The 11014-nt window shown below is 50.8% G+C and overlaps 1 protein-coding gene across 6 annotated transcripts in view; it reads left to right on the top strand.

Moving 5' to 3' along the window:
• Nucleotides 1–3480: 3480 nt before the first annotated feature.
• Nucleotides 3481–11014, top strand: part of Traf3 (TNF receptor associated factor 3) — a 100091-nt gene continuing 92557 nt past the window's right edge. For 2 of the 6 annotated variants that reach the window (XM_052184992.1, XM_052184984.1), the window contains exons 1-2: nucleotides 4779–4965; nucleotides 5363–5471. The gene's annotated coding sequence lies outside the window, so the exon portion shown is untranslated. Of the gene's footprint in view, nucleotides 3503–4778; nucleotides 4966–5032; nucleotides 5311–5362; nucleotides 5472–9907; nucleotides 9979–11014 lie in introns of those variants that run through there. The other 4 variants (XM_052184991.1, XM_052184985.1, XM_052184987.1 and 1 more) reach the window with 4 other exon arrangements.

The raw sequence follows: 11014 nt of genomic DNA, 5'->3' as shown, positions 1-11014 counted from the left end.
GGTCAAGGTCTACCACTGGGCATCCACTGTGAGTTCCAGAAGTCCACCAGGTCACCTCTCAGGCAAAGCACGACTTCATCCCCTTTCCCCTGGTTTAGAGGAAGGGCCTCAGGGTTTCCAGTGTAGAGATGAGTCCTAGATGCCTATTGCTGTTGAGAAGAATTTGCCTCCTTCCTGAAGGCTCTAGATGCGGGGCCATACCCGTGTCTGTGTGCAGCTCCTCTGCCCTGCAGTTTCCAGAGCTGACTTCTTGTGACAGAGTTAGATAATGTGTCATTGTTGTTCCAATTTGCTGTGTGTATTTATTGAATGGGGGCGGGGGGGGGGGGGAGTCTGAGTTAATGGGCTACAAGCTGTTATTTAAACCTGGAATCCTGTACCAGATGGAAATCAAACCTGCAGGGGTCTGGGCGCCTCCCCTCCTCTTCCCTGGAGTTTCCCTCACTCCTGGCTGTAGTCACACTGGCCTCTCTGAGTGCTCGCTGACCTCAAGGTCTTTGCTTTTCATGCCACAGTCCACATGGTATCTTGTCCCTTTTCCTTCAGGTCCAAATTCTGCCTCCTCTTAATCTGCCTTTCCCCGAACCTTGTTCAGGCTTCCTCTCCCTTGCCTTCCCTCAGTTTCTCATGCTATAGATCAACCCGTGGTTGGTTTATTTCCGTTTGTACCCACTATATGGTAAGCTCAAGGAATGTCCTTGGCTTTGAGCTAGCAGGGCTGAGTAGGGGTGCAGCTCGCTCGCTCGCAGATCTAGGCAGACTACAGTAGGAGAAGAGCCGAGATGGGAGAAAGTTCTTCCCTCTGCAGACATGTGGCGTTCACATTTGAAAGATGAGGAAGCATGCCGTTTCCCAGTGTTTTCAGGAAGACAGAACCTTGCAGTGCCTAGGATTAGAATGATTCTTGCAATTTCTAGACATTTTTTTCTCCTCCCCCCTCCCCCGGCTCACTGTGGATGGAGTAGCCCCACCCACCTTACTTCCTTGGCTGCTGCTGTGTGGGAGGAGCTCTGCCCTCTACAGGATGGCTTCAGCAGCCATTGGCTTTTGTTTGCTAAGGGCTTGGGGAAAATCAAAGGCACCAGCTTGAGCCTGTGGCTTGGGGAGGGGACCAACCAGCATCGAGGGAAGGTGGGCCTCTGGGATCTTAAGGAAGGCAGAGATCGATCAATCTGCGTGGCCATTTGCCTCCTGGGATTTGCTGTGTGGGGCTTGCAAATAATGCCCCTGCTTCCCATGAAGATCTCTTTTTCTTGGAAGAGTGGCGGAGTGGGTTGTATCTTCAGGAGATGTTAAAGACAAAGGAAGGTCTAAGGGCTGAGTCAAAACTACCAGGTGGAGACAGACCATTTCAGGACTCTCTTTCCCTTGTACAATTTCAGGCAAGTGCTTGAGAAAGCACAGATGGTATGTGCATGTGTGCACACAAGAATCCTGGGGTGGACCCCTTAAAATAAGGACACTTTTGTGTCCTGATTGGCCTACAGAGATGAGAAAAAACTGGAACTTTATATGTGGCCCATTTTCCGACCTCCTACATCTCCTCCCTCATCTCCTCAGCATCACATACAGACCCAGAAATGTGCTCTCTCACTTCAAGGCTTCCCTCTGTCTCCTGTGTGAACTGTCCTGACCTGTAGCTCACTTCTCTGTTAGTGTGACTCTTCTGTGCAAGGGTCCACTGAGGGACAGGACTGGGCAGGGACGGGGTGCAGTGTCACCTCAAAGCTGGGACCCCTCCACCACCATCAGCATCTTTTAGTCAAAGAATGTTGTTTTGGACTTGTGGCCATGAATCTCTAGTAAGTTTAGAGAGTCATGGTCAGCATTAAAATAAATAAATAAATAAATAGATAGATAGATAAATAAAAGATAAAAATAAATTTGGGAGCTGAGCTAGCTTAGTGGTAAAGGCACTTGCTCTCAGGCCTTTTGACTTGAATTTGCTCTCCAGGTCTTACATGGTGGAAGAAAAGAATTGACTCTGGTCCTCCGCAAGTGTTAAATAAAATAAAAATAAATAAAAAGTATAATAAAAATAAGTATTAGAAGCTACATAGTGAGCCTGAGGCCAGTCTTGGTTATAGAAGAGAGAGAGAGAGAGAGACAGAGACAGAGACAGAGAGAGAACTCCAGAAAGACCCAAGCTTGCAATGGAACAGTGGAATTTGCCTGTCACCCTAGCACTTGGGAAGGCGAGGTAGGAGAATTTCAAGTTGAGGCTGTCCTGGCCTACATAGTGGAACTCTGTATTACAATGAATAACTAGATGGGGCCAGCAAGCTGGCTCAGTAGGTAAGGAGGATTGCTGCCAAGCTGGGCAATCCTTTCCATCCCAGCGACCCACATGGTGGAAGGAGAGAACTGACTTTTGTCCTCTGACCTCCATACTTAATCATGGCATGTGTTTCCACACGTGCAAGTGTACACACACACACACACACACACACACACACACACGCACACTGGATACATAAGTAACTAAAATCATTGCAAGTTTGGGATTAAGTATTGATGTGTATGTGGGCGTGTGTGTTACATGTATTCAACAGGTTTGAAAGCTACTTGCTGGGAACTCTTACTGAAATTATAATTTTGCTGTGTGTCTCTCCTTGGCTAGAATTTAATGCTTTAGTGAGCAAAATGTCAACTCACTTCAGCACACATCTGCCTTGCAGGGGCCGGTGGCTTCTGCTCCTAGAGCTGTCATTTGAGGCACTGGGAGGGGCCTGATGACACCTGTTCACAGGCCTGAAGCCCCTGACACCGTGCGATGAATACTTTTCCTCTTAGCACAACAGATGGGAGCGGCTTTCTGGACAGTTGCACTTCGGTGAGTCATCACGAGATCTGCATGCATCCTAAAATGCAGCAAGCTGAACGTGTGAGGCCACATAAATTCCTGAGAGAAATTTCTTTGTCCAGAAACAGTGTCGGCGTGTTGTTCAGCGTTGCCATAGGGAACAGCCAGCTTTGCTTTTGAAATGCCCAGAGCAGAGCCCTCTGATTGGTTCTCCGTACTGCTCATCACTTCTGCCCAGCAACTGGCGCTGCGGTGGCCAGAGCACCCGCCCCCAAAGCCCTGGCCCCGATCGGGGCAAACTTCTTTATACTGCCCCTCTCTGCCCCCCAAAGCAGGATGTCTGGAGCTGCTGAATGGCTGAAGAAGGGCTCGGGGTGGGGAGAGAGACGAGCAGAAGTTGGTCTCACCCGCAGAGAGCTCCACGCGGATGGACTCAACCTACTCATTCTGAAGAAGGTTTACTAGCGCGTTGGCAGAGAATAAAAGGAGCCAAGCAGCCGTAGGAAGCCCCACGCTCAGGTCTTTGTACCTTCTGCCTGGTGGCTTATTTGAAAAGAAGCCAAATAGTGCAGCCTAGAGAAGGGAGCCTTTCTGGATCTGGGCAGTTCTCTTGTGCAGACAGTGAAAGGCAAGAGGAGAAAGGCGCCCTGGGCAGAGCTGGGGTCGAATAGTAGATGCCTCAGAGCACGGGTGTAGAAGGTACGGGCACTCTGGGCATTCCGGGCCATCAAAGACACCCACGAGGGGAAAGGGGTTAATAGTGAGCTCCAGAGTCCTCAGAGGTGGGACTGTCATTCTAAAACTGTGGCCTCGGGGAACCCTGGAACTGACCTGACTCTGAACTGTGGCCTTGTGTCCCAGATGGGGGCGCCACTGGCCTAGCTGAGCCTGGCTAGCAAGGCCTGGTACAGGCACCTGCTGGGCTACTGCATTCAGAGATGTCTTGTCACACTATCTAGGCTTCTAGAACATTCCACGAGTTAAGCTAGACAAGAAGATGCTGGACTTCCTGGTCACACTGGTCTCAGCTTCAGCCTAGGGATCCGACAAACTTTCTTGAGAAGGGAAGTGTGAGTTTCCAGCTGATTTGGAAACGATCACGGCCTCTTTGGTCAGTGCCCGAACTTTGTAAGGAGAGATCCCCATTGGCTCCCATCTTGCCATGGCAATAGGGACATCTGGTGGGGCCCTGGGACCCCTTGGTGACCATGAGACAGCAAGATGAAGCCGCCGGAGAAATGGGTGTCCCTGATCTAGAGAAGTGCCCAGGACAAATTGGTCACCCTGTCCACACAGGGCAGACCCACTTTGGGTGGGTATGTAGGAAGCCGAGGAGGAACTCTGCTAAACCCCTAGGGCTGGGTCAGATGGTGCCAGGCCAGCCTGTGAGCATGCGAAGGACATGCATGGAGGTGGCATGTCTGTGTGCGAATGTGGGGACTATCTGTGGGTGAGACCTGGCTGCCTGGGAGCTCTGTCGGTGAAGATGTGTGTTCTTGGACAGGAGACACTAGGAACCAACTCTGCACGCGTGTCAGTGGGTGCCCGCGAGTGAATGTCTTCTACAAGTGCAAGGACGCGAGTGCCTGAGTAGGCGAGACGGTTGGGCCACCCGTCGAGGTGGCAACGCGAGGAACTCACTCTGCTCGGCTGGCTTTTTGACCCGGAAAGACCGGGACGCGGGCGGGGCGCGAGGGCGCACGCGCGCGCTTGCGGAGGGGCCGGGGCCCTGAGGGCCTGGGGGCGCGCGCCGCCGTTGCTAAGGCCGGCGGCGAGCGCGGGGCTGAGGGTCCCTAGCAACGGGCGCGGGCGCGGGCGTGCGCGCGCGCCAGCCGAGGGGGATGGGGGGGGGGGGTTGGCAGGCGCGCGCGGGCGGCGGGGGCGGGCGCGCTGGGGCGCGCGCCCCGGCGGCCCGCGGGGATTTCCAGCGCGCGAGAGGAAGTGCCAGCGCGAGGGTGCGTGAGGCGGCGCGGCCGGCGGCCGCCGCGTGCGCGAGCCGGGTTGCAGCCCAGCAGGGACTTTCCAGCCGGCGGCGGCGGCGGCGGCGGCCGCCGGCCCTTCCCCGCCCCCCGACATGGGGCTGCCCGGGGAGCTGGACGCTGCAGAAGGCGGCGGAGGATGCGCGCGGCGCCCCTGAGCCGGCCGAACGGGCGGGCCTCGGGGTAAGGTCGCGGGCCGGGGCGGCGGGGCGGCGGGGCGGCGGGCGGCTCCATCCCGGCGGCGGCCCCGGGCCCGGCGGGTCCTCCGCTGCCAGGCCCGGCCGCCTCACCGTCTGCGGTGCGGCCCGCCCGCCGCCCCAACTTTGGAAACTTTGTGTGTGCGGCCGGCTCCGGGCCCGAGGCGCCGGCGCTTTAGACAGACGGGGCAGGCAGGCCTCGAGCCCTTGGGTGCTCGCCCCGAGGGGTGCTGAGCCGTCAGCATCTCCGAGGCCCGGGGCTTTGGCGCGGTGCGGAACGACGGAGTCAGGGTGCCCGCATAGACGAGCGTGCTCGCCCTGGCTGGTGGAGGTGGGTTTTTGAGCCATTATTTAAAAGTTTATACTGAGTCATTGCTCTGCAGATGAATGACTGATTCATAGTCGGAGAGCTGCAGAGAGGCTGGAAGGCAGGCGGTTCTGGGATCCAGCTGGGGCCGAATGCACACCTTCCACCTTCGATTAACACCAAAGGTCAGAGTGGGCTCCCCACGGGAGAGCCATTAAAACGATCCTTGCCGCGGGGCTTGCAGGGTCTGGAGGCGCCAGGCTATGGCTCATGTACGTTTCGCCACGTTTCCACACTGTCATCACCACCGGTTGGGGACGCGGGTATCAGGATTAGACCTTTAGAGAGAATTCTGCGTGGAAAAAATTCTTTACCTTTAATTTAAAACGGCAACAACATGTAAATGGGTGAAGTGCTGTGGACGTGCTCTGAAATCGAAGAAGCGTTCAGATTAATGATCGGTTGAAGGAACTGATTTTATTTTCACGGCTTTTGTACTGAGCTTCGACTCAGTTTTAAGAATGAAATAGAAGGGTGTGTGTGTGTGTGTGTGTGTGTGTTACAAAGACACACATTTGTAAGTATGCTCTTTTTTTTTTGTGGAGTCTTAAAGGGTTTATCGAGTGTTGTATTGTCATCTTAATTTACATTCACGGCATACAACTGAAGAGAAGCCATAATTTTTTGGTAGCATTTTTGTGACTAGATGCACAAGTGAAATTTTTAGAAATGCTGTTTAGTGTTGTGTGTAAAATGCTTATATGTAGACATGCTCAGGCAGACCCTCAGTTGGGTTTTAAAACCTTCTGGTGATTTTCAGATCTTAGAAAATGGCCTGTTGAAAATACTGCATCATTGTAGGGTGTCTAGCAAAATAGTGTACAGCCATCCTTTACTCAAAGGAGAGGAAATGTTTCCCTTTTCGCCATATTGTGACATCTTAAATATTAAGAACTAGTCTGAAGGTGAAAATTCTCTGGCCAGAGCAAATTGAAAACTGGGAAATTTATCACAGGAGTCAGAAAACCCAGTGTGTAGGGTCTGGTGATGCATCCTGGCAGACCTTGGGGTCCAGCCTCACTGTTTGAAATCAGACCTTATCAGGGACAAGGTTTAAGATTAAGGTGTCTCACCTAGACACCATCTGTTCCAGCTGTCACAATGCAGAAGTCGGAAAATCAAAAATCTGGCCAGGGAGAATTCCAGTATTTTTTAAGCAAGACATTCATGTGAATTTTTCTGTGAGGGAAAAAGAAGACCAATTATTTTTCTTGGATGCTATCCATTCTTTTTGGAATTAAAAAGATGGCCTCGGTGAGGAGGCTGCAGAGACATTCCGTTGGAAACAGGCAGTGGCGGTGGTCCGTTGTTCCTGCTGCTCTTGCAGGTGCTTTGAAGGAAGTCCTTCCTCTACCTGGCATCTGAGATTTTCTCTAAACACTTTTGCTAGAACCCCTTAGAACGGTTCAGGGTGAAGGAGGAAGGACTTTCTGGGGTATTGTCAGGATACATATGCTAATGAGCCAAAAGGATGAGCATGATTTATCATTCCCTTAAAATCTTTCTTTATAGTGTTGAGACTACCTTAGGAGAGATGAAACTGTCACTGTGGTGGTGCAAGCCTGAGCTAGCTCAAACACACAAAGGAAATTGCATTAAATTCGCCCATCTTTGTTTTCTCGTCTTGTATAGTAAGACTCTCCAGACAGCAAATGAGCTAACCTATCAAATATTATGCAATAGCTCCTCTCAGTAGTCAATTTCAGAATTATTAACAGAAGTCTCATAACCCAAGGCCATAGTCTGATCTTGTGGACTCAGAACCCCTGTATGCATCTTTGCAAGTATTTACAGAAGAAAAAATTAGTTGTTTTCTGTTGATGTTTGTATACATATATATATTTATTACATTTCAGATAGGGAGGGGGCTGAGAAGAGAAGCTAAAGTGAGGACAGTGAGGCTGAAGGATTTGGAAGGGGACCAGAGAGGCGGCCAAGGCCTTGAGTGAGGTGGTGCCTAGGCCTGGAGCCAGAGCGAGGGCAGCCCAGGGGCCTGCAGACTACAGGGTAGTTGAGAGGGAGCTGGGGAGGGATTGTGCGGTCCCAGAGGAGCTGACAGAAAGGAAAAGAAAATTCAATTTCAAAAAGAAGAAAAGAGTTGAAGAAACATTATGTGTATTTGTATAATTTCTATGATATTTTATTTTATTTTATTTTATTTTATTTTATTTTTTTTGATTTGGTTTTTTTCGAGACAGGGTTTCTCTGTGTAGCCCTGGCTGTCCTGGAACTCACTCTGTAGACCAGGCTGGCCTTGAACTCAGAAATCCGCCTGCCTCTGCCTTCCAGAGTGCTGGGATTACAGGCGTGCGCCACCACTGCCCGGGTCTATGATACATTATTAATAAAATGCCTTTTGATTTTGGGAGGACTTTTTTTTTTTTTTCATATTCCAGGAAAGATCTGGGATGGTAGGCCAATTTAGGAAGAAGAAGGTGAGGTTTCTATCAAATATAGAACCTTGGTTTGGTGAAACTTGTTGGCGCTTACAGACTTGGGGTCACCTGTCAGGGAGCGGGGTGTGAGAGCTGCAAGTGTCGCTGGCTTCCGACTCCAGGAGTCAGGCTGCCATCTTGCTGCATTCAGACAAGCACATTATCAACTGTGACTTGGGAGTCTTGCTCATTTAATTAATGTTCAATTAACGTGCCCTGAGTTCCCCTAATCTGGTTCCACTACACTAGGATGAGTAAGTCACAGGCCTGCTTTGGGAGGCATGATCTGTAGAGATCTGGAGCATTTGGGCCCCGGAGCACAGTGAAGGGCAATACCAGGGCTCACCAAAGATTTGACTGAGACACCAGCACAGGAACTTTCCGCAGGAAGAGCGAAGAAAAAATCAAGTCACTGTCCCACTCTCAGAGAGCTGATTCTCTATCAGGAAAAACAAGGAAAGTTGTCCACTCCTGTAGGAGAAAATGCATTAGTGGGACGTGTACAGAAGTCTGCGAGTGTGTGTTTGTGTGTGTGTGTGTGTGTGTGTGTGTGTGTGTTTTGCCCAGACTAGTCAGATGTTTGGGAGAGGCACCCCAGTTGGCCACAGCCTTAGGAAAGCTGGCCCCACATGTTGTAGGCCTGAGAATGGCAGCAGAGGCCCCTCCCCCACTGGGTGAGATGGGACCTGTCAGCTCGCTGGCCTGTTGCTCCCTGCTGGTCTCTATGATGCTGGCAGTGCTGCAGTCAGAGTTTCTCAGATGTATACCTTACACTACCCTTCTGCTCTTGCAGGCTCTTGTGTGATTTGGAGCTGAGTGGTCTGGCTGCCTCTGACTGAAGGGCATGGTTTATGGAAGGGCACCAGATAGAGCCATAGCACGGTGCTGTGCCTGCTGGTTCTCTTTGTATGTCAATAGTTCTCAACCTTCCTGATGCTGTGACCGTTAATACAGTTCCTCATGTTGTGGTGACCCCCACCATAACATCTCATTGCTACTTTATAACTGTCATTTTGCTATTGTTATGTATTATAATGTAACTATCTGATATGCAGAATATCTGATGTGCCATCCCAAAGGGGTTATGATCCACAGATTGAGAGCCACTGTTGTAGGTAGAAAACCTGAAAAGGTCATGGGCGTGGTGAAGACAGAACACATCTCTCCCAGATCCATACTCTGCTTCTTCCTGATGGGACTGGAACATTTTCATTCTCAAGAAAGGAAATACTGGACCCCGTGGTTCTCTCTCCCTCTCTCTCTCTCCCTCTCTCTCTCTCCCTCTCTCTCTCTCTCTCTCTCTCTCTCTCTCTCTCCCCCCTCTCTCTCCTTCCCTCTCCCTCTCTCTCCTTCCCTCTCCCTCTCCCTCCCTCCCTCCCTCCCTCCCTCCCTCCCTCCCTCCCTCCCTCCCTCTCTCCCTCTCTCCCTCCTTCCCTCCCTCCCTCCCTTTCTCTCTTTGGTTTGGTTTTCCGAGACAGGGTTTCTCTGTGTAGCTCTGGCTGTCCTGGAACTCACTCTGTAGACCAGGCTGGCCTCGAACTCAGAAATCCACCTGCCTCTGCTTCCCAAGTGCTGGGAGTAAAGGAGTGCGCCACCACTGCCTGGCTTATGATTTCATCTTTAAAAGACTTGCTTCATGTCGATTTGAACCATTTGGACATTAAATAGAGGGTAGTGAAACGGGTCAGCAAGTGAGGCGCTTGCCTGATGACCCGAGTTGGTCCTAGGAGCTTATGGTCAAGGGAAAGAGTTGGTGGAAGGAGAGAACCAACTTTTGCAGATTGCCCCCTGACGTCCACACACGTGTCTCTCACCTACATAAAAAGATGTAAAGGAAAAAAATTAAATGGAAGCTATTTGGTAACTTCTCAAGAGGCCATTTTCCTGAGAAAGGTATCAGGAACTGCTGTTCTGATATCCTAATTTCTTCTCCAGGTCAAATGCTGATTATACATCCAGACCATTAAAGGCGTATGCATGAGAAGCCTGCTATCCTTTAAAGTAGTAAGAAAGGTTAAATTGAATAACCAAATGGAATGAGACAACCTTTCAGACAGTACTAGGCAGCGTTTCAGTGGAAAAATATTATCTCTCGGGGTCATGATTTTTGTTTGTCTTTGAGACAGGTCCTCAGGCTGCCCTTGAACCTGGGACCCTCCTGCCTTGGCTCCCAGTGCTGGATGAGCCACCATGCCTGGTGAGTCAGAAGCCTTTTTTTTTTGTTGTTTAGGTTTTTGGAGACAGGATTTTTTTTTTTCCGTATAGCCCTGGTTGTTCTGGAACTCTGTAGACCTGGCTGGTGTCAAACTCATAGAGATCCACCTGCCTCTGCCTCCTGAGTGCTGGGATTAACGGCGTGTGCCACCACTGCCTGGCTGAGTCATAATAGTTTTGAAGAGGTTTTCCAAGGTCAGGCTTTTGTGCATTTGGAGATCTGCATGCACAGGAGGTAGGTAGGTGTTTGTAATGCAGCTCTTCTTCCTCCAAGGGCCAGGCACATGCCAAGTGCTTGGTGAATGTGCTCAGATTCTCTAAGGTGGGAGGGAAGAGAAGACAGTGACGGATCTCAGGGTTTCACTGGGCTTTGAGTCTGGGTTGCAGTTGGCTAAACCTTGTGCCCCCTCCGGTCTTTTTCCTGGGTGCTACTTACTCCTCCTGCAGCTCCCATCCATCAGAGCCAGGTACACTCTGGGAAACGACTACTTTTTATTGTTCTTGTTGTTTTGAAACAGGGGCTCTCTATGTAGCTATTACTGTCCTGAATCCTGCTGTGTAGACCATGCTGGCTTCAAACTCACAAGAGATCTACCTGTCTCTGTCTCTGCCTCCAGAACCCTGGGATTAAAGCTGTGTACTGCCAATCTGGTAGGGAAACGTCTTTGATACAAACTTCTAACTTCCTCCTCCTCCTCCTCCTCCTCCTCCTCCTCCTCCTCCTCCTCCTCCTCCTCCTCCTCATTCTCATCTTCTCCTCTTTTGAACATGAACCATGCTGGTGGCTAGCTTCCATGCTATGGCCCAGTTAGAAGAATCCTTTGGTGATAAAATGGTAGGGGCTGTGACCGGTGAGCGGAAGTGCCGTGGGATTTGGATCACAGGCTAGGCAGGGATTTTTCTTGGAACATAATGGCAGTAACAGCAGGGATGAAGAGGGGTGTCACAGAGTTAGGTCCCATGAGTCTATGCTGATTCCATGGCTGTCCTTAATAGGAAAAGGAACAGGAAAAGGGAAC

This window comes from Apodemus sylvaticus, chromosome 6 (genome assembly GCF_947179515.1).
Source record: "Apodemus sylvaticus chromosome 6, mApoSyl1.1, whole genome shotgun sequence".
In the NCBI taxonomy this organism is placed as follows: domain Eukaryota; kingdom Metazoa; phylum Chordata; class Mammalia; order Rodentia; family Muridae; genus Apodemus; species Apodemus sylvaticus.
The sequence above is the reverse complement of the archived record's forward strand: the minus strand, read 5'-3'. Positions and strand labels throughout refer to the sequence as shown.